Source organism: Eptatretus burgeri, chromosome 12, assembly GCF_056783735.1.
Source record: "Eptatretus burgeri isolate ZD-2024b chromosome 12, Ebu_testis_v1, whole genome shotgun sequence".
Lineage (NCBI taxonomy): Eukaryota > Metazoa > Chordata > Myxini > Myxiniformes > Myxinidae > Eptatretus > Eptatretus burgeri.
Genome location: NC_140972.1, coordinates 96,204,896 through 96,227,919, shown reverse-complemented (window position 1 = coordinate 96,227,919; position 23,024 = coordinate 96,204,896). Strand labels below are relative to the sequence as shown.

General features: G+C 41.3%; 1 long non-coding RNA gene across 1 annotated transcript in view; it reads right to left on the bottom strand.

The window, feature by feature from the left end:
• Positions 1–9,100: 9,100 nt before the first annotated feature.
• The window catches only part of LOC147016191 (uncharacterized), a 66,017-nt gene continuing 52,093 nt past the window's right edge, over positions 9,101–23,024 (bottom strand). The window contains exon 4 of the long non-coding RNA XR_015050155.1: positions 9,101–9,855. This is a non-coding gene — a long non-coding RNA (uncharacterized LOC147016191). The remainder of the gene's footprint in view (positions 9,856–23,024) is intronic.

Sequence of the window (23,024 nt, the reverse complement as noted above, 5' to 3'; positions counted from 1 at the left end):
TACATTTCTTTATTTGTGATAACTCTGCTCTGTGTCTCCCTTCCCGATTATTATTTGTAATAAACCCCCGTGTTAAATGTTCCAGTTCCAGCCTAGCAAGGTGCGTATTGAGAAATAGTAAGGCTGTTCGGGCCGGTAAATTGTCATTTGGACCGACGGATCTTGGTAATCCCCACTCAGTTTACACCCGGATCGGGCTCGGTAAATGGTCCGTTCCACCCGAGGTCCGTCGTGGGTGTGGTTTTCCCCGGTAGTTGGACGATGTGGGTATTTAGGTATATTGAAATTAGGCAATTAACCCTACCCCACGCCGTCAAAATATTGGCGACCACGGTCCGCTAAGGGACCAGTGAACTCTCGGACTTATCCGAGAGTCACGACCTAAATTCCGGGTGTTCGGTGGGAGACGACTCTACTGCTCCACCTTGTGGTCGTTTATCGCCGCCGGACCCCGGCCCACAACACTATTACGTTTGGTTGGGGGTGGGGGGGGAGGTTGACAGTAGAAATGGTTTCAATGTGTTATGAAATAGGTCGGGGTAGGAATTGGAAGGTAGGGAGGTTGGCGACAGGAGGATGGTTTCAATGGGTCATTACGTAGGTGGGGGAAGGGGGGTTGGTTGGTGACAGTAGGAATGGTTTCAATGTGTTATGTGGCAGGAGGGGGGGGGTTGACAGTAGAAATGGTTTTAATGTGCTATGAGATAGGTCGGGATAGGCGTTGGTCGGTAGGGAGGTTGGTGACAGTAGGAATGGTTTCAATGGGTCAGTATGTAGGTTGGGGTAGAGTCCCTATATACTATAGGAACTAGGGGTAGTGACAATTTGCAATTTGAAGCCATTTTGTTTCCATCGAGTGCAGCATACTGAACTTGTGCTCATTGTGCAGGAAGTGTAATGTGTCCTTTTTCTCATTGAGCTGTCTTTCTCTGCGCCCAAAAGAGAGATTATATTACTTAACTAACAGGAGTGCTTGGCTTTGCAGGGCAACGCCAGGTCCTTCTTCTCACCCCTTCCCCTCCTTCCTCACATCCCATCCCCTCTCTCATCCCACCGCTCCCCGCGCCTCCTCTCACCCCATTCCCCTCCCTCCAGACTTCCACACCACCCCTTCCCCTCACTCCTCCCACCCCTCCCTCCGGATTTCCATCTCCCTTCCCCCTGCCTCCAGACTTCCAACCCCCCCTTCCCCTGCCAACCCTGATTAGTGGAGGTTGGCTTTGGGGCTTCCCACTGTGGGGACATGGACAGGGAAAAAATGCAAGTTATCTCCACAGCTGACTTGTAATACCCTCTGCCACCACAACTGGGTGCCACTGTGTTATACACATTTACATCGAAAGTTTTCGCTGACCTTCCCTCCCAATCCCCCACGACGACGACAGATGAAACCAAGTGGCGCATGTTCACCAGGATGTCGAACTTGGTCCATGTGCCAAGTTTCGTGGTAATTGACCTGGTAGTTTCAGTGTGATTGGTGTTACACACAGACAGACAGACAGACAGACACAGAAAATGACATTTATGAGATGCTTTATTTTCCTTCTTCCAACGAATCAGATTAATCATTTCCAATCAGATCGGATTGATTTAACCTGAAAACATATTGCAGAAACCACGGCAAAATGAAGAGTAACGTGCCAGTAAAGGTTCACACTGATGTCTAATTTGAGGTGTCCAGAGTGAGAGAGTAAAATAAAAACACAGGTAGTGATGGAGTGGAGAAATCTTAAAGAAGTCCACATCTCTTGAGGATTCCCCCAAAGCACCCAGACCCCCCAAATCCCCACTCAGCCTGTTCACAAACTCCTCAGCTACCCTCTCATCCTTGAGCTTGCCAACATCCAGCCGAGGCTGTGGTGGAGCCTACAGTTCTGGATCATCCTCCAGTGACCATCAACGAGCACATGGTCACTCTCCCTTGCCACACCACCAGCATTGGAAAACCAAGTCCAGCGATGAGCCTGTGGGCACTAAAACCATGAACCAACCACCCTAAGTCCATGATTTTTTTGCAAAATCAAGGAACTTGATGTTATTCTGGTTCATAGTTCCAGACCCGTTGGGACCAACACGTGTCTCATAACCATCCCTATCAGTTCCAGTCGATGCAATGAAACCCTCCACGATTAGAAGTGGATCTCGCCTGGGACACTGATCAAACACAGACTCGAACGTGGCATAGAATGCGTCCTTCACAGTGAGATCACTCGTCTCAGTCAGGGGAATATATAGGGTGTCCCAAAAAATATACAACTTTTAAAATGCTTCGATTGATCCTAAAGAAGTAGTAATTTTGTCACTAATGCTTCATTTCTTGTTGCAGAGACCCTGAAGTTTATTTTGATACCAAGCAAGCACCAGAAAAATGCCAAGACTGACCGTACAACAACGGACGAAAATTGTTGAACTTTTGCACCAGACGAAAGTGTCATACAGGTGCAACGTCTTTACTCGAGACATTTCGGTATCCACTTGCGCCATGCACCAAACTTTCGGACAATAAAGTGCACCATTGCAAAGTTTACCAATGTGGGAACCATCTGTGACCTTCACAAGGGTCACAGTGGTCAGAAGAGGACAGGTCGTAGTGAAGAAAATGTGGAAATGGTGAGACAGGCGGTCGTTCAGAGTCCAAAAAAAATCGATTCGACGACTTTCTGCCGAGACAAACATTCATGAGCACCGTTCAGAGGATCCTCCACCAAGACATTCATGCCTTTCATACAAAATGGAAACGGTGCTTACTGATCAACAGAAACGCAAACGACTAGACTTTGCAAATTGGTTCTCAGGAAAGTTGGAGGAAGATGCAGACCTCCTCAAAAAAACTTCACACGACGGACGAATGCCTTGCTCACTTCTCCGGGGAGGTAAACAAGCAAAACGTTCGGTACTGGGGAACTGAAAATCCTGGTCATGCATCAACTGAACTGGTGCCTCGATCTGTTCTCAAAGTCACCATGTGGGTGGCGGTTGGTTGGTATGGGATAATTGGTCCATACTTCTTTTAAGATGACCAGGGACGCACTTGCACAATAAACCAGAGGAACTATCGCGAAATGATTCACGAATTCTATCTGCCTGAGCTACGTACTCAGACCCGTAGGAGAAACAACCTGATCCAGATGAGAACCCAGTGGCTCTAGCAGGATGGGGCACCACCCCATACAGCCAGGGAAACAAGGCGTTTTCTCAACCAACATTTTGAGGGCCGCTTTATCTCCCTCTACGAAGACGTTGAGTGGCCACCGTATTCCCCTGACCTTACTCCTCCAGACTTCTTCTTGTGGGGGTATCTCAAGGACAGGATCTATGGAAACCCTAGGCCTCAGACTCTTGATCAGCTGAAGGAAAACATCCAGCGATAAATCCAGAACATTCCTCAGGAAACGTTTCCCAAAGTGATGGAGAACATGACAACGCATTTGCAGGCAGTGATCGGATAATGTGGAGCCTACGTCGAACATGTGGTCTAAAAGAAAACGATGATTCTATACCAAAATTTAAATTTTGGTGGCAATTTTGACATTGGTACAATAAACTGCAACCTTTCAGTTTTCTACCAGCCATATATCTTGAAAAAAAATATATGTTATGACCATCCTCTTTGCAGATGAAGAGTTGTATATTTTTTGGGACACCCTGCACAGAGACCAGGGAAATCACACCCAAGGAGTGACAAATCCTTCGTCTCATAATATACTCGTTGACGGGTGATACCTCAATTATCATTGGAGTCAGCTTGTTGGACAAAGCTTCAGCAACTCCTTGGGCATGGTGACCATCAGAGTGACCAGACCAATAGTAGGTGTAACCACCCGCCATGATCTCACCACGATCCGGTCTCTGAAACTCAGAGAGTGCTGCAATACCGATGTCCAAACGCTTGAGCTCAGATGATAACAGAGACAGGTAATCATCCTCTCTTAGGGATAGCACATTCCAGGCACCCACCCGAAGGGACCGCTTGAGGTTAACCCAAGGAGACCGGAGGAAACTGGAATGTCTCCTCTCCGGTTTTGCCCCACCCTGCTCTGTCTGCTATATGTCCCCACCTTATTTCTGCAGGGCACTCAAGGTCCGCCAACAACCCCCTTCTGGTAAAACTACCAAAATCACGAATCACTGCTCACCTTCACTCTTTAATTCCTCTTTTTCCCGCCTTTGGAATAAACTCCCTCACTCTATTCAATTCCATTCTTCCCTCCAGGCATTCAAAACAGCTGTTCACTACCACCTCTTGTCTTCCCCCATCCAAAACCTTGATCTTCTCTACCCCTGTTAATCCACCCCAAACCCACCTCCTTCAAATTCCCTGATTTCCTTCCTGAAAGTCCCTGGTAATGTCCATCTTGCATACCCTGTGTTCCCACCCCATCTCTCTCCCTTTCACAGATCTCCTAATGTCTCTGTTTAACACTGTTTTGTCCTTCCCTCTCCCGCCCCTCTTGTCTCATGCTCCCTTGGCTGTGCATTGTGTGTTAGCTCTCATACAAACCTCGTCAACGTACACAAAAAAAACCATATGGGACTTTTTAAACATTAAAAAACAATATGTGGGAATTTTTTTCAACATTTAAAAACAATATATGGGATTTTTTTTAAAACATTATACAACACAATATGGGATTTTTTAAATGTTAAAAAACAATGTATCGGATTTTTTTCAACGTTAAAAAAGCAATATATGGGATTTTTTTTAACATTAAAGAACAATGTGTGTGGTTTTCTTCAATGTTAAAAAACAATATATGGGATTTATTTAACATTGAAAAACAATATAAAGTGTTTCTTTTAACATTAAAAACAATATATGGGATTCATTTAACATTGAAAAACAACATATGGGATTTTTTTTTCATTGTTAAAAAGCAATATGTGGGATTTTAACATTAAAAAACATTATATGGGATTTTTTTCACCGTTAAAAAAACGATATATGGGTTTTTTTTACATAAAAAACAGTATATGGGATGCATTTAATGTTGAAAAGCAATATACGGGAATTTATTTAATGTTAAAAAAACAATATATGGGATTTTTTTTCACCATTAAAAAAACAATATATGGGGTTTTAATGTAAAAAACAATATATGGGGTTTTGAACATAAAAAACAATATATGGGATTTTTTTCAACGTTATAAAAACATGTGGGATTTTAACATTAAAAACCAATATATGGGATTTTTTTTTAACATTAAACAACAAAATATGGGATTTTTTATAATGTTAAAAGACAATATATGGGACTTTGTATCAATGTTAAAAAACAATATATGGGATTTCTTAACGTTAAAAAACAATATATGGGATGTTTTTTTAACATTAAAGAACAATATATGGGATTTTTTTAACATTAAAAAACAATGTATCGGATCTTTTTTAACATTAAAAAACAATGTATCGGATTTTTTTAACATTAAAAAACAATGTGTGGGATTTTTTTTTCAACGTTAAAAAAACAATATATGGGATTCATTTAACATTGAAAAACAATATATGGGATTTTTTTTCATTGTTAAAAAACAATATGTGGGATTTTAACATTAAAAAACATTATATGGGATTTTTTTTCACCGTTAAAAAAACAATATATGGGTTTTTTACATAAAAAAAACTATATGGGATGCATTTAATGTTGAAAAGCAATATACAGGAATTTATTTAATGTTAAAAAAACAATATATGGGATTTTTTTTTCACCATTAAAAAAACAATATATGGGGTTTTAATGTAAAAAACAATATATGGGTTTTGAACATAAAAAAAACAATATATGGGATTTTTTTCAACGTTAAAAAAACATGTGGGATTTTAACATTAAAAACCAATATATGGGATTTTTTTTTAACATTAAACAACAAAATATGGGATTTTTTTATAATGTTAAAAGACAATATATGGGACTTTGTATCAATGTTAAAAAAACAATATATGTGATTTCTTAACGTTAAAAAACAATATATGGGATGTTTTTTTAACATTAAAGAACAATATATGGGATTTTTTTTTAACATTAAAAAACAATGTATCGGATTTTTTTAACATTAAAAAACAATGTATCGGATTTTTTTAACATTAAAAAAACAATTTATGGGATTTTTTTTTCAACGTTAAAAAAATAATATATGGGATTTTTTAAACATTAAAGAACAATGTGTGTGGTTTTCTTCAACGTTAAAAAACAATATATGGGATTTATTTAACACTAGTACGGGCCCGTAGGGGCGGGCCCGTAGGTGCGTAAACGATGACTGGATTGGGGCATTATTTCAATTAGATCGGACCAACCGTATCATAAATGGCCATAACTTGGGAAACACCTTGGAAACATATTCAGGTCTCCAGCGTCAATTGTGACGTCATATCAAATGAAGAAGAATTGTGACGTCCCCTCTCTCTCGCCCCCCTCGCTCCCCCCAAGTCTCGCCCCTCATCTCTCCCCCTCCTCTCTCGCCCCTCTCTCTCGCCCCCACTCTCACCCCCTCCTCTCTCCCACTCTCTTGAATTGTGACGCCCCTCTCTCTCTCACCCCCTCTTTCCCCCCTTTCTCTCACCTCCTCTCTTCCCCCCTCTCTCTCTCACCCCCTCATTCCCCCTCTCTCCCCCTCTCTCAATCCCTCTCTTTCCCCCTCTCTCACCCCTAGTCTCGCCCCTCCTCTCTCCCTCCTCCTCCTCTCTCGCCCCTCTCTCTCGCCCCCACTCCCACCCCCTCTCTCACACCCCCTCTCACACCCCCTCTCTCGCTCTCTCTTGTCCCCACTCCCACTCCCACCCCCCTAGTCTCGCCCTTCCTCTCTCCCCCTTCCTCTCTCCCCCTCCTCTCTCTCGCCCCCACTCTCATCCTCCCCTCTCCCGTCCCCTCTCTCTCGCAGATATTGGTCAACAGATAAATGGCCGTAACTTGGAAACCGCTCGTCCGATTAATATCAAACCTCGAAAAGGCACATCCGCAGGTCCCCAGCAATATTCCTGGCAAGTTTCAATCAGATCGGACCGTCAATCGTGCAAAAATTTTTTAATAATAAATAAATAAATAAATAAACAATAATTGTGACGCCAGTCGTGATGTCGTAGCAACGTGTCCTGTCATTGGTCGACAGAAAAGTGGCCATAACTTGGGAACCGCTCGTCCGATCGATATCAAACCTCGAAAAGGCACATCCGTGGGTCCCTGGCAATATTCCTGGCAAGTTTCTATCCGATCGGACCGGTGGTCGTCCGGTTATTAATAATTTGGGAAAAAAATTGGCATGATAAGGTGAGAAGGTGGAACGACATCTTCATCTGCCATATATACACCTTTTCAACACTGAAAAAGCAGTAAAATGGCCGTAACTTGGGAACCGCTCGTCCGATGGATATCATACCTCGAAAAGGCACATCCGCGGGTCCCCGGCAATATTCCTGGCAAGTTTCAATGAGATCGGACTGGCAGTCGTCGAGAAACGGCGGTCGCAGAGAGACAGACAGACAGACAGACACACAGAGATTGCTGGAAATTATAGATAGATTGAAAAACAATATAAAGGGTTTTTTAACATTAAAAACAATATATGGGATTCATTTAACATTGAAAAACAATATATGGGATTTTTCAAAACATTAAAAACAATATATGGGATTTTATTATTGAAAAACAATATATGGGATTTTTTTCAACGTTTTAAAAAAAAAAGTGGGATTTTTAACATTAAAAATTAATATATGAGATTTTTTCCACCGTTAAAAACAATATATGGGATTTTCATGTTAAAACACAATATATGGGATTTTTTTCAACGTTAAAAAACAATATATGGGTTTTTAAACATTAAAAACAATATATGGGATTCATTTAATGTTGAAAAACAATATATGGGAATTCAATGTTTAAAAAACAATATATGGGATATTTTTGTCAACGTTAAAAAACAATATATGGGTTTTTTAACATTAAAAACAATATATGGGATACATTTAATGTTGAAAAACAATATATTTGATTTCAATGTTTAAAAAACAATATATGGGATATTAATGTTAAAAAAACAACTTATGGGATTTTTTTCACTGTAAAAAAACAATATACGAGATTTTTTTTTAAGATTAAAGAACTATGTAGGGTTTTTCTTCAACGTTAAAAAACAATATATGGGATTAATTTAACATTGAAAAACAATATATGGGAATTTATTTAATGTTAAAAAAACAATATATGGGATTTTTTTTCAATGTTAAAAAACAATAGGTCTGATTTTAACATTAAAAAACATTATATGGGATTTTTTTCACCATTAAAAAACAATATATGGGGTTTTAATGTTAAAAAAGAATATATGGGTTTTTTACATTAAAAACAATATATGGGATTCATTTAATGTTGAAAAGCAATATACAGGAATTTATTTAATGTTTAAAAAAACAATATATGGGATTTTAATGTTAAAGCACAATATATGGGTTTGTTTTTTTTTTAACATAAAAAACAATATATGGGATTTTAATGTTAAAAAAACAATATACGGGATTTTTTTTTCAACGTTAAAAAACAATATTTGGGTTTACGGTCCATGTATTGTGGGATATGCCTAATTGCTTGAGTAAATGTCCTTTGCTAGTTTTTGATACAGTCTGTCCCAGTCTTTGTGTACACACAATACAGACAGCATTGTAAGATGAAACACATCCTGTGTGATATGATGGTCGGATCTCGTGTGCACCCTATGTATGGAGTAAGGGTTAATTGAACAATTGTGAATCAATGCCGATACCCACTCTATTGGTCCTTCAAACGGGTTGATACAGATTAGTGTTCAACATGATGGTCCCATCAGGGAACCAATGAATGGCCCGAAACACCGTCATGGTGCATTGGGAACTGCACGAAGGTTCAGATAGAACGAGCTCGCCTTTGAGCTGTCTCGTGTAGGTTTGATTCCCGACTCTGAACTGCCATCCTGTTGCTTCGTATCGTGAACCACTTGGAGTGGGTGTTAAGCCTGTTGTTTTCCGAAAAGAACAGGCCGTTGTGCACCGGTACGATGATGGATTTCCAAATTAGAATCTTGATCTACCGGTATACTGCATAGTGAATCATCTGGCACCCCCAAAAATGATGCAACTAGCAACCAGGTGCTGCATATGTACAAATGAATCGCACAGCTGTCAGACTCTGTCTGTCTACCGCAAACCCAACCCCAAGCTAAACAAGCACCACCCTAAACTCGTCTGTCTCGCACCAAAAAACACTTCATTCATCGTTAGGAAATTTAATGGTGACAGTACGATTGGTGACAGTATTCCTCCTGCACATTGAATTCTCATGGTGAAGCGATATCATCCATATCGGTTTCACTTCAACATGAAATCGATTAGTCCAATTTATTATGGCTTGGCGATGTGTAATGATGAGACAAGATGATGTCATAAAGGTGAGTCACGTGCAGACAACCTGCCGTACATGATCAGGTCATTATCCCTTGGGTTGTTCCATGGACCATGAGATTGTGTTCTGAATATAGCTCCATCTCAGAGCCGTCATGTTCCAGCCTCAGCCACATCTCACACCTTGGAGAATGGACAACGTATCACATCGAGGGATGAAAAGTAACTCACACCCATGTGCATATACACACACCATCAACTCGGATCTCACACATTGGGAGTACACACAATGTTACGACTAATGGGGTGGGTGCGTGCAGAATTACACCTGCTGAACACATGCATATCGCTTTGTACAAGAGTGGCACTCACAATTCCAATCATTTGGTGAACAGTCATGGCCATTCTTCGTCTTCTTTCATATGCAGCACATGGCTGTGCTTAACATCATTTGGTGAGGGTGCAGCTCTGCTGCTGGGCCATTCCTAAAACATCATAACGAAGAGTTCGTTCTTTAGATAACATGTATACGTGAGACAAAGAATCAAAATCAATTCCAAAATGATTAACAATATAATCCACCGTGTTTGGAAACCGTGTCGACGATGTCACCACCAATGTCACCACATGGAGGCCGCCATAACCTACATCTCCACATGGAGGCCGCCATAACCTACATCTCCACATGGAGGCCACCATAACCTACATCTCCACATGGAGGCCACCATAACCTAGTCTCCACAAGGAGGCCGCCATAACCTAGTCTCCACATGGAGGCCGCCATTACCTACGTCTCCACATGTAGGCCACCATAACCTACATCTTCACATGGAGGCTGCCATAACCTAGTCTCCACAAGGAAGCCACCATAACCTAGTCTCCACAAGGAAGATGCCATAACCTAGTCTCCACATGGAGGCTGCCATAACCTAGTCTCCACATGGAGGCCACCGTAACCTTGTCTCCACAAGGAAGCCACCATAAACTAGTCTCCACAAGGAAGATGCCATAACCTTGTCTCCACAAGGAAGCCACCATAAACTAGTCTCCACAAGGAAGATGCCATAACCTCGTCTCCACATGGAGGCCGCCATATTTGTTTTTATTACATTGTGAATCTATTCGCCAAAATAAATGGAAAAACTATTTTCATTTTCTGATATATTTTGTTGACTAGAAAGCAATAAAGGCAATGAGGATAACAAAGTGGAGAAACTGGAACTTTGGAAAGGAGGAGGGATGGGGTGGGGGAGGGGGAGGGTTGGAAAAGATCATGGTGTAGGATTGGGGACGATCAGAAATGGTGAACAGCTGTCTCAAAGACCTGGAGGGAAGAGCGAGATTGAAGAGGATGTGCAAGTTAGTCCACAGGCGGGAGAAAAAAAAGGAACAAATGAGTGGAGATGAGCAGTGATCCTGGATTTAGGTAGTTTAACCAGAATGGGGTTGATGATGGACCATGTGTGCCCTGTGGGACAAAGCACGGAAAGAGCAGAGGGTACAAAACCAGAAAGGAGGCAGCAGAAGACAGAGAGACCACTGTCTTCTCGGCAATGGCAAAGTAATTGACCCAGAGACTCAGCTTCATCGAGGGATTTTTCGAATAATCTTAACGGCCTTGATTTGAAGGCCTTTAACCTTATTGAACCATTTTTGGATGTCGTGGAACACCACCTGAAGACCAGAGTCAACAGAGCATGATCTACCCCCTGAACCTGCCCTTGATCTCTTGGAGAAATGGCACAATTCCACACACACAAAACGCACATGATAATGAGCCCCGCACCTAATTACATCACCAAATATTTACCGCAAAGAATTGTGGAATACAGGCGGAGTCATTTTATTTCAATATGGTGAATGTAAGACTATTTTTTTTTGTATACCTTGTCGAGGCTCATGTGAGAGCTAACACACAACGCACATCAAGGGGGGGGGGGCACGAGACAAGAGGGGAGGAAGCGGGAAGGACAAAACAGTGGGGAACAGAGACATTAGGAGATCTGTGGAAGGGAGAGGGATGGGACGGGGAACATGGGGAAAAGAAGATGGACATTAGAGGGACTTTCAGGAAGGAAAGCAGGGAATTTGAAGGAGGTGGGCTTGGGTGGATTATCGGGGGTAGAAAAGATCGAGGATTTGGATGGGGGGTGATAAGAGGTGGTGGTGAGCAGCTGTTTTGAAGACCTGGAGGGAAGAATGGGAATGAATAAAGTGAGGGAGTTTATTCCAAAGGTGGGGAAAAAGAGGAATGAAAGAGTGAAGGTGAGCAGTGATTCGTGATTTTGGTAGTTTTACCAGAAGGGGGTTGTTGGCGGACCTTGAGCGCCCTGCGGAAATGTGGTGGGGACAAATCGCAGAGAGAGCAGGGGGGGGGCGAGGCTGGAGAGGAGACGGTAGAAGACAGAAAGACCACTGACCAACCTGCGATGATTGAGTGAGAGGCCCAAAGACTCAGCCTCATTGCGGGAGATACCAATGATCCGAAATGCCTTGGTTTCTACAGCGTGAAGCCGAGAAAGGTGGGAGGCAGGAGCACCAGCCCAGAGGGGAGAGCAGTACTCCATCAGGCTGTGGACAAAAGCTTTGTAAGTGGTCAGGAGCTCAGGAGGGCCGAGGAAGGACTTTGCACGACAGAGGATTCCCAGTCGGCGACTGGCTTTGGAGGCGAGGTTTGAAATGTGGCTTTCCCTGAAAAGGTAATGGCAGATAGTGAGACCCAGAAGCTTGAAAGAAAGGACTTCTTCCAGGGGATTGTTGAGAAAGTGGATGGGGGGGGGGGTTCTAAATGGTCCTTTCGAAGAGACATCGTGAGAGTTTTTAGATTTGTCCGGATTGAAAGACATGTTCTACGTGTTGGACCAGTTTGTGATTTTATCCAGATCTGCAGTGAGCGAAGAAGCTGCTGCTTGCCAGTCAGAGAGATGACTGATGGTACGGCAGAGGGTGGAGTCATCAGCAAAGAGATTTCGAGGATTTTCCTGAGAGTCGGAGAGATCATTGATGAGACTTGTTGTAAAGGAGAGCAATATCAATATAGTGGTGCTATGTTACTGTGTTCCGTGATTGGCAAGAACCACTGTTCTATCACGGCGATGTTTGCACGGTTGTGTTGTAACAATAAATGCGGGTACCTGCATGCATGTCACAAGTCCCTTCCATCAAATGAACATGTTGGGTACAAAAAAACAGCAGGATGAGATTCTAACTATACAGAGAACATTTGTAACCTGAATGCCTTACCTAATTAACTCAGATGTGTAAGATTCTGCACGTTCCTTTCCCTATGACTGCATTTTTCAGCCATGGAAGGTCTTCACACATGTAGCCACTTCTTCATGTGCAATAATTATACACTTACATTGCACATACAATATCAAGAAATAGTAGCACACTCCATTTTACCTACAATCTCGCTGTTAACACGACACCGAGGCAATTCGCTCCGTGTGCACAACCAGAGGGGTTTGTGAGCTGGTTCTGAATCATGTGGTACGTCTTATGAATTGAGAGTCATCCTCCAAGGCCATGAACTGACACCATAACAAACAGACTACTGAGCTTGGCCGAGACAACAAATTCTGATTAAGACAGTTTTAGGAGTTATTAGAACACTTTATGGCAATACTGTGATTTATTGTTAGAAAGGTCAATTTCATGTGATTTCTGGTGAAGAATAATCAATTGGAATATATTGTTGTGATAATTATACAGAATGTGTAATTAATATTAATAATTATAAACCATATACGGTACATATACAGTTATTTGAGTTTCGATTTATGCACTCGATGAACATACTGTGGACCCAGTAAAAGCCATATTACAGATATCCAAGGATATAAAGGGTTGTTATTAAGGTTTGTATCACAAACAATGTGAGCCATTTTACTCATGTACATTGTGCTGTATAATTACAATAACTCTTCTTTATCTCTCTGGTGCTAATCTCCATTTGTAGGTTTCAGAAGGTGGAATTGAGTCCTCACAGGCCTCATTTCAGTAAGGCGGATCATGATTCACGGACCAAGCTGTGAAGATTTCTTGTTAACCAAATTTTGTTCCGAGGGTTCTTTTGAGGATCATCACCGAGCCCTGGACAGCTTCCAACTGCAGTTTGTCGTAATATTCCCAGGAATGTTTTTTTAAGATCTCAGTGAGGTTCTTATTCATCATTCTCAATGCTACAGTTATCACTGGGACAATTTCAGCACTCTTCAGCTTCCATGTTCTCTTGACTTCATTTTTTACATCCTGGTATTTGGTCATTTTCTAATTTTAGCATGAAGCCAAAAATCACTTGGTACTAACACATCAATTAGCAATGCCTTCTTTTCTTTTTTGTACTGAAGTATTATATCTGGTAAGTCACAATGCTTTGTTTTTTTATGTTCACGCTCGATGGGATCGTTAGGTCATATATGAGCGTCACTTCCCTGTTTTCAATGATTGTTCTTGGTTCATGTTTCCATACATTTTCTGAAACTGGGATATTGAAATTTATGCCGATCTGCCATTGAATTACTTTGCAAATTCCGTTGTGCCATTGTGTTAACAGCTGTTCTGACACGAGTGTTTTTGCATCCCAATAGGAGATGACTCGTGCTTTCTGTTTCTACCTTGTAGAAACTACACTTGTCTGATTGACTCAGTCCTGCCATTTTCTTAAAGCCATTTGTGTAGTTTCCATGGTCTTGGGCATTTATAATGATTCATTCTCCAACCCAGTTGAGCTTGTCTCTTCTCAGCCATTCCAATGAGCTGATTTGGTTGGTGTCCAATCTGTCCAACTCTATTTTTATATATACACCACTGGTCAAAAGTTTTAGAACACCCCCAATTTTGAGTTTTTACTGAAATTTAAGCAGTTCAAGTCCAGTGAATAACCTGAAATGGTACAAAGCTAAGTGGTAAACTGCCAGAGGTTAAAAAAAAGAGTTTAGGTTACCAAAAACTGAAAAATAATGTAAATTTCAGAGTTGTTAAAAAAGGCCCTTTTCAGGGAAGAAGTAATGGGTGAGCAACTGCAGCTGTTCTGCAGCAATGGAAGTAAATTAAGCCTTGAAAGTTGATGCAAACAATTCCAACAGGTGTCCCAACTTTTATTGATTAGTAACAAACCCTCTGTCTGTATAAAAGCAGTGTTGGAACAGACTGTGTTGCTACACCCTCTGAAGCATTATTTGGACAATATTGCTCTGCAGGAAGTAGTATATTGATATCATCATAGTGAGAAAAAGACAATTAACAAAGGAAGACAGACAGATCATTATAACCCTTAAAAGTGTAGGTCTTTCCTTTAGAGAAATTGCAAAAAAGCCAAGGTGTCAGTGAGTACAGTTTCCTACACCATCAAAAGGCACTTGGAAACTGGAGGAAACTCTGACAGGAAGAGGTCTGGCAGACCAAAAGCCACAACACAATCAGAAGACAAGTTTCTGAGAGTCAACAGCTTGCATGATAGGTGGCTCACAGGACAGGAGCTTCAAGCACAGCTTAACACTGGTCGAAGTGAGGAAGTCTCAGTTTCAACTGTGAAGAGAAGACTTCGAGCTGCAGGTTTGACAGGTCGAGTGGCAGTAAGAAAGCCTTGCTAAAGGCCCTGTCACACCTTGACGATTTAGCCAGCGAATGACAACGTATAAAAATATATCTAAAACACTGGCGTACGCTGAACTATTGTTGTTTTTTCAGTTTTGGGCGTATAATAACGTGTTGGACGTATGCATAACGTATTAGTAACATACACAGAACATTTCGATAACTTATAGATAACCTATACCAACGAATGCTTAGCGTGTTGTCGGCATTCACAACTTATGCCCAACAATAGTCAAACTTATGCATAGCGCGGCAGCATATCGCCGACGATCACGTGGCGTAGCCTATTAAAAGGCTGCCGCTCGACAATTCAAATCATAACCGCACTAGACATCGAAGTGCCAACATCACCATCATGCCGAAGAAAACTTCGAAGAATGCTGCAAACAAGTCTCCTGGCCGTGGCCGTGGATGCGGACGCAAGGAGGATCCATCATCACCCACACCCTCCCCATCATGCTAACCTACTACTACTGACATGGACCTACTACTACTACTACTACTATTACTACTATTGACACGCTCACCAACTACTACTACTGATACTACTGACATGAACATCTACTCAACATGGAATCTGGAACACTGATGGGTTCCTCCTGTGAAAACACCATTTATATATACCAATTCCCCTAAACGCTGCCAATACACCATTATACGGTAGCTGTAAGTTAGAAACACGTTCAGTAAGTTCTGTGGTCATCCGGAAGACGTCAAACACGTCTACATACGTCACTATGCGTTGGAGATACATTACACATAGGTTTCGGGTACAGTAGACATTACTTCGACGTATTTCGACTTATGAGTAACTTACAAGTAACGTGTGTCAACGATCGCATAACGTGCCTACAACTTATGGCCAGTGTATGCAGAACGTGTGAGTCATATGCCGAGCACGTCGAGAAATTTTGAGCATGCCCAAAATTTGTCGACGAGCTCGGCGTACTACGACGTATGCCAGTGTGCTTCAGCGTGCTCTTAACGTATACAAAACCTACCCATAACGTATTCGACGTGTGCCAGCGTAGTCGCCAACTTTTTCATATGTCGGCATACGCTGGCTAAAATGTCAAGGTGTGACAGGGCCTTAAGATGGCAAAATAAGAAAAAGAGGCTTGCCTGGGCCATGAAGCACCACCAGTGGATTACTGAAAACTGGAAGAATGTCTTGTGGATCGATGATTCAAAATTAGAAATCTTCGGTTCATCACGCAGGGTTTTTGTACACCGTCGAGTAGGCGAAAGAATGGTTGCTCAGTGTGTGACACCAACTGTCAAACATGGAGGAGGAAGAGTGATGATCTGGAGCTCTTTTGCTGGATCCAGAGTCAGCGACTTGCACAGAGTGACTGGCACCCTGAACCAAAAGGGCTACCACAGCATTTTGCAGTGCCATGCAATACCCTCTGGTCTACGCCTCGTTGGTCAGGGGTTCATCCAACAGCAAGATAACGACCCAAAACATACCTCCAGGCTGTCAGAACTACCTTAGAAGAAAAGAACAAGACGGTAGGCTTCAAATCATGGAATGGCTAGCACAGTCTCCAGACTTAAACCCCATCAAGCTGGTTTGGGATGAACTGGACAGAAGGGTGAAAGCAAAGCAACCTGGAAGTGCAACACATTTGTGGGAACTTCTGCAACAGTGTTGGGAAGAACTTTCCGAACAATATTTGATTTCCATTGTATAAAGAATGCCACGATTATGGTCCGTTGTTATATCTGCAAAAGGTGTATACATTTATTTAGTCAACATTTAGACGAGTCAAACATTTAGATTAAATTTTGTTCAACAAAACGATTCCATGATTTCTATTTTATCTTCACTTGTTTATTTGTTCTATGCTTTAATTTCAGAGTACATTGAAACATTAAACTGCTTAAATTTCAGTAAAAACTGGAAAAATGGGGATGTTCTCAAATTTTTGACCAGTAGAGTGTGTGTGTATATATATATATATATATATATATATATATATATATATATATATATATATATATATATATATATATATATATATATATATATATATATATATATATATATATATATATATATAGATATATTGTTATGGATCTGGAAACCATAAGCATTCAACATGCAGATGTCGCAAAAGTCAGTTATGTCGTTAAGTATGTGTGTAGTCAGATCCCCTTCCTTTTGTCTAGTGGGAGAATCAAAGGCATGCATTGTGATTTCTTTTAGTTAGGTTATTACATCTAACAAGCCATCTGACAACCATCCCATCTGCATGACCCCTCGACCCATTACGATCCATGGTACCATCGCGCTTGCAGCCCTCGGTTCGCAGGCCACAGTGCATCTTTGCCTGAGACGGATTCCCGAGGATGTTCGAGGCAGTTTCACCACCACAACCTTTCTCGAATGCGTGCAGAGGGGAGGATCGGCTTTCTCCAAACAAGGCCGAAACCCCACCCCAAAAAGGTATGCCGTGAGACCTTGCCCAATCAAAGGCGGATAGCGAGGTGTGTTCACCAAGGCCCCTTCCCGCTGAGGGAGGTCCATAAAAATCCCCAAGCACTCTCTGAGAGCAGAGTTTTGGTGGGTTTTTGCTGTCACGAGAGTTTTGGTGGGTTTTTGCTGTTTCGAAGGGGTTACAAATCGGTAGTAACAGTGGTTGTTACGAGGGCTGTCACGAGGGTTGAGCAGAAGGTCGCCAAGGCAGCGAAAGTGTCTCTGCTGGCCCTCTACAAGGAAGGGAAGAGCGACCCCGACCCCCTCCGTGGACCCCGGCCATTCACCACCCAAGCTCCGCCACGAACCTCGAGTCCCACACTTGTGACTGGGGACCAAACCAGCGACCATTGTCAGGTGCCGCAGCACGCAGTACCCCCTTTCTCCGACGGCCAGGTACCCATCCGAACTCTGACCCCCAGCTTGTCTCTCTCCTCAGCTGCGAGGGTCCAATAAAGAACTCTGGGTTGCTTTTCATTTGTGTGTGTGTCTGCATGTGGGCCCCTCTGTAAGTAGAACTGAATAAGTGTTTTTGGATCATTGTAAGTATTCCTTGCTTGTATATTCACGTTGTCTTGCCTTTGTCTTTTACCGAAAATAAAACTTGTTTGAAATGTTCCCTGTCCGTTTCCATCCCTTCTTGCATTGGTCCAACATGGTTCAGATCTGAGTTTAGGCAGGGTTTTATCCCCGATAATCCGTTCATCCCAGCTGGCACGGCTTTGGCAGTTTCCGCTCGGCTGCACCTGAACTGGAGTTGGTAGTTGGTAATTGGAACTCTACCGCAGTCAGAAGAGTGACCTGGTTCGAGCAAGACGTGCCGAGGGCGTGGATCCCTGGTAGCCGAGACCGCGTGGTTACTTTGGTACATTGGATCAAGACAAAATAACCCTACGCCACGCGGTCGAGATATTGGCGACCACGGTCGGTTCTGTGACCCGCTGGCTCGCGGAATTATCCGGAGCGACGGCCTACAATTCCGGGGAGTCTGGTGGAGATGACGTAACCTCCCCCACCTAGTGGTCGTTCTTGCCACCGACCCCTGGCGTGCAACTATATATATATATATATATATATATATATATATATATATATATATATATATATATATATATATATATATATATATATATATATATATATATATATATATATATATATATATAGTTGCGGCCACGGGTACCGAGACACGAGCTTGTCACTCAGGTGGATTAATAACTGGTTGTCCTCGGTAGAGCCAGACCTGGGGCCACCACTCACAATTCACGTTGCGGTACGGTGGGTTGTTTGAGAACCACGAATGCCACCCAGTCAACCACAAGATCCAGTGTCCACAGTCTAATTATTCCGTTTAACTGGAGGTCACGTGGTTAGCTGAGCGGGGAGCCTGCCCTCGGTAAAGCACCAATATTATCTGATTAGATTTTAATGAGGGCGGCCGAGCGTTCTAACCGCTGGTGCGTGCCGACTATTTTCGGTCAAATCTGTTGTAATTACTTCCCAGTCTATCTCGGTTCGAACAATGCGAGACCAATCGAAGGCAAGGACAAACACGGACAGGTTGGAAATCAACAATTATTCTGTTAATAATAGAATAAATAAATAAATAAAAAACCTTTTTTATTTGCTGAGATAAATAAAGAATGAATTTCAAAGAAAAAATCAATCAAAATGCCAAGAAAGAGACAAAGAGCAGATGCTTATTGGGGTTGACTTACTTACAGCAAAACACAGACAAGGGTACCACCCCGCCCCACTGGCGCACAGTTACCATGACGACCCGTGTGCTCTCAAAAAAGGCGGATGTCGGAGCTCACGAAAGATTGTTGCTGAGGAAGAATGGGGGGGTGGGCTTCAGAGCTCGTGAAAGAAATGTGTGTAAACGTGTCTGTCGTAAAGAAAAAAATCTTCCCATAAGAGAGGGGATCTATCCTTTATCCTTCTCAACGCATCACATTTAAGATCCCATTAGACATGGGGACGGGGCTAATCTGAACATGCATTTAAGCAAATAACTATCTGAGGACCTGGATGTGTGGATTCATTCATCAGACCGGATTCTGAATTCCGTAACAATATATATATATATATATATATATATATATATATATATATATATATATATATATATATATGTATATATATAAATATATATATATATATATATATATATATATATATATATATATATATATATATATATATATATCTTGCTGCTCTTTTATCATTCTCACAGTTGTCAGTGTATATTTGTTGATATTTAATTTTATATTTTTCTTCTTTGTAATTGATGGGGCATTATTTGCTGGTATTTCCATTTAATGTGCTGCACCTTCAATTCACACCTGTCCTTGGAAATGTTTTGCAAGGTGAGTTAGAGATACCTTTTCTGGCTTGTTGTCTTTTGCGTTTATGTATAGATTGCATCGGTAATTTGTTGAAATTTTCACGTACTCAGCTAATCCCACATTCATCATTTTGTACAGTTGATTGAGTTCCATCAGCCCGCGACCTCCTTCTCATCTCGGCAGATACACTCTCGGAATGCATTGATTTTTGAAGAACATTTTGTGGATAGTGAGAAATTTCTTCGTTTTGATATGTCATTTGTTGATTTCCACTTGTGGCAAGTTTACTATTCTACAGCTGTATTGTAATACTATGCTGGTATTGCCAGTTGGTTTATGGCTTTAATTTTGTTCTTTGGAGAAACTTCATTCTATGTAGGTATTCTTTGCTAAATGTTTTGCACATTAGTTTGTGACATATTTGGTGGCCCTCTTCTATTCCAAGGTATTTGGGAGATGCTTCATTTTATAGCTCCTGGATTGTTGTTTTTACGTTGATATTTATGTCCTTTTTTGTTGATTTACCTGCTATGGATATACACTTGGTATATTTATCCACTCAAAATTATTTTAAATCATCCATGCATAGTCAATGTGTCACTTTTTCTGTCTCGTTGGACGTTCTCTTATTGGACGGCACAGTATATCCATGTCCTTGCTCATTAATTAATTTGCTCAGTGGGTTCAGCTCCAGGCTGAAACAGGAAAGGCAAAAGTCTGTCATGTTGGAAGATCCCGTTACATATGTTCACTCCTGGTATTTCGATTTTTCCTTCCGAGTGCTGTAATATAAATGTGGTATTCCAGAGCTCCATTGCTGTCTCAATCAGTTTGATAATTTGGGGGTTTATCTTCAACATTTGTGTGCATTTTACCATCCATGATTGTGAGACACTATCAAAAGCTTTTTTTATAGTCTATCCAGGATTTGGATCTTCCAATGTGGGTCTTCACAATATGGATTCGTTTACACCTGGCCAGTTTATAAATGTAACGCTAATTTCCTGGATGCATATAAAACTTGATTATATGAGGGTTTAAATGTGGTGCTGTGACCACTTCATGCGCAGAGGTGACGTCTCCCACTGTCTTCTACCACCCACATAGTTTTCAGTCTGCATAGTGCAGTTTTGCAGATCAGAAGGCAGCAGTCAAGAGAACTTGTGCCCAGGAGATTTATTTTACTCAATGTTACATTGCCGCTTATTTAGCACATGGGTTCAAGTCTTTCAAGGTTCATGTTAAACTTCTTTTTTCTAGAAATGCATCCCCAGGCAACTTTAAGCAAAGACCTTTCATACCACAACACACCCACCGGTGATGATGATCCCCCAGCCCCAAACAATTAATGCCTCAACCTACAAATCTATATACAGTATATGTATAGGTATTCCCTCTGAGTTTTTTATTCAAAAAATAAAGTGTGTGAAATATTTGTCCACATGTTACATTCTGCCGCCGCATTCCCCGATCCCAATTTACCACATTAGGTCTGAAGCTTGCACAACATGGTTTTGTCGACCACACCGTTTTACAGGAACCTAACCCCGACATTGGACAAGGGTTTACTGTACATCCTCTGGCATTTATACCATATCATCTGGGGTACCCAGCGTTGCCCGGTCCTGTTATAATCCTGTTGACATTTTGAAGAAATAAAATTTTGTTTTTTGTCTATTTTTTTGTGGGGGCCTAAACACTTCCGTACACCCATTAAGGAATGGGGTCGGGGATCATTTAATTGTCTTTCACAAAGCTACATAGGCATAGGCACTATAGAGGGATTTTAAAAATCCAAAGAAATATAACTTTTTTGTTTTAAATTTTCAACATTTTTTTTGCGTAAAACCCTCCCCGACACTCACTAATGAATCTGAAAATTTGGTGAAGATCTGCTTTGCCAACTCTGAGAAAAATGGCAACAGACAGACAAACAGACAAACCTCTCTTATCGCCTAGATAACAATGAATGTCCAATGAATAAACAGCATCTAAAGCAGGGGAGAGAAGATGTGGTTTCCCCACCATTCATGGACCACTTCTCAGAAGGGATGACATGGATTGCTGATCAATTTGATACATTAAAGGTCCACAGAATCAGAAATTCACGTTTGGTTTTATGAATAAATATGGCTTCACTCAACACTCAATCATTGTTTCTTTTCTTGAATAAATATCTTGAGATAGAAACACCCAAATCACATCATCGACTAAAGAAACATTTGAAGCGATGGAAAGCCAATGTGATCCCCCATGAAAATTAGAGATCATTGTAATCTAATGGAAAAGAAGAAAAAGGTCAGAAAAGCATCAGAAACTGAGGGTAAGTAGCGAACTGTTGCCTGGGCGGTTGTACAATTATGTTCAATCAGGATTAATTAATGTGTTGTACATCATTCACTCAGTATGTGTACATTGTGAGGATAGTCCCATCCAGCATGGTAATAAGTTGTGCCACTGGTGTCCACAATTGTTTACCCTTTTGCTTTTAAGTGAGTGCATCATGACTACAAGAATTACATTGAAATGTTACATCAAAATACCACTAAACTCCACATTTACCACGTTCTAGCTTTATGATTTACCACTTACCAGTTGTTATTGCCAAGTCTCTCTTTGACATCCTAATTGTTGTGAACGCCAGGTATATCATGAATGATGTCATCCCCGATTTCCACCTCAGGTTCATCCATGTATGGTCTAACAGCACCTTCTATGTCATGATTTTGTCTATCGTCATAATTAGGGGATTCTTGATCAGAAGATTATTCGTAAAATTAACTTTCTAAAGAGTCTGTAGTGAGTAGTGCGGCCATTATTCTTTGTGTGCTGAGACGATTGGACTGCTAATGACGTCACACAGATGACACAATGACCATGGAGGTTTTCTGGAATTTTTAGGGGTGCTTCCAGCCTGGTTAGTTTTTTTTTTTTTCAACTTTAACACCTCAACAATTTATTGGAATTAAAAACCACATTCAGTTCTTTGTTCATTACTTACAAATCAAAATCATCACATTGAAATGATTTTTTTTAATTTCTGATTCTGTGAACTTTTAAGGATCGAGGGTTAGTGTCATCCTGATCCTGACCCACAGAAAGAGTTGCACACAATATCGGGATTTTCTTTTTGATGCATTTCTTGCACGAAATGTCAAATCTTGTGGAAAGATTTGATGAAGCCATAATTTCATGGAATTTAGTTAAGACAGCCACCTTAATTCAT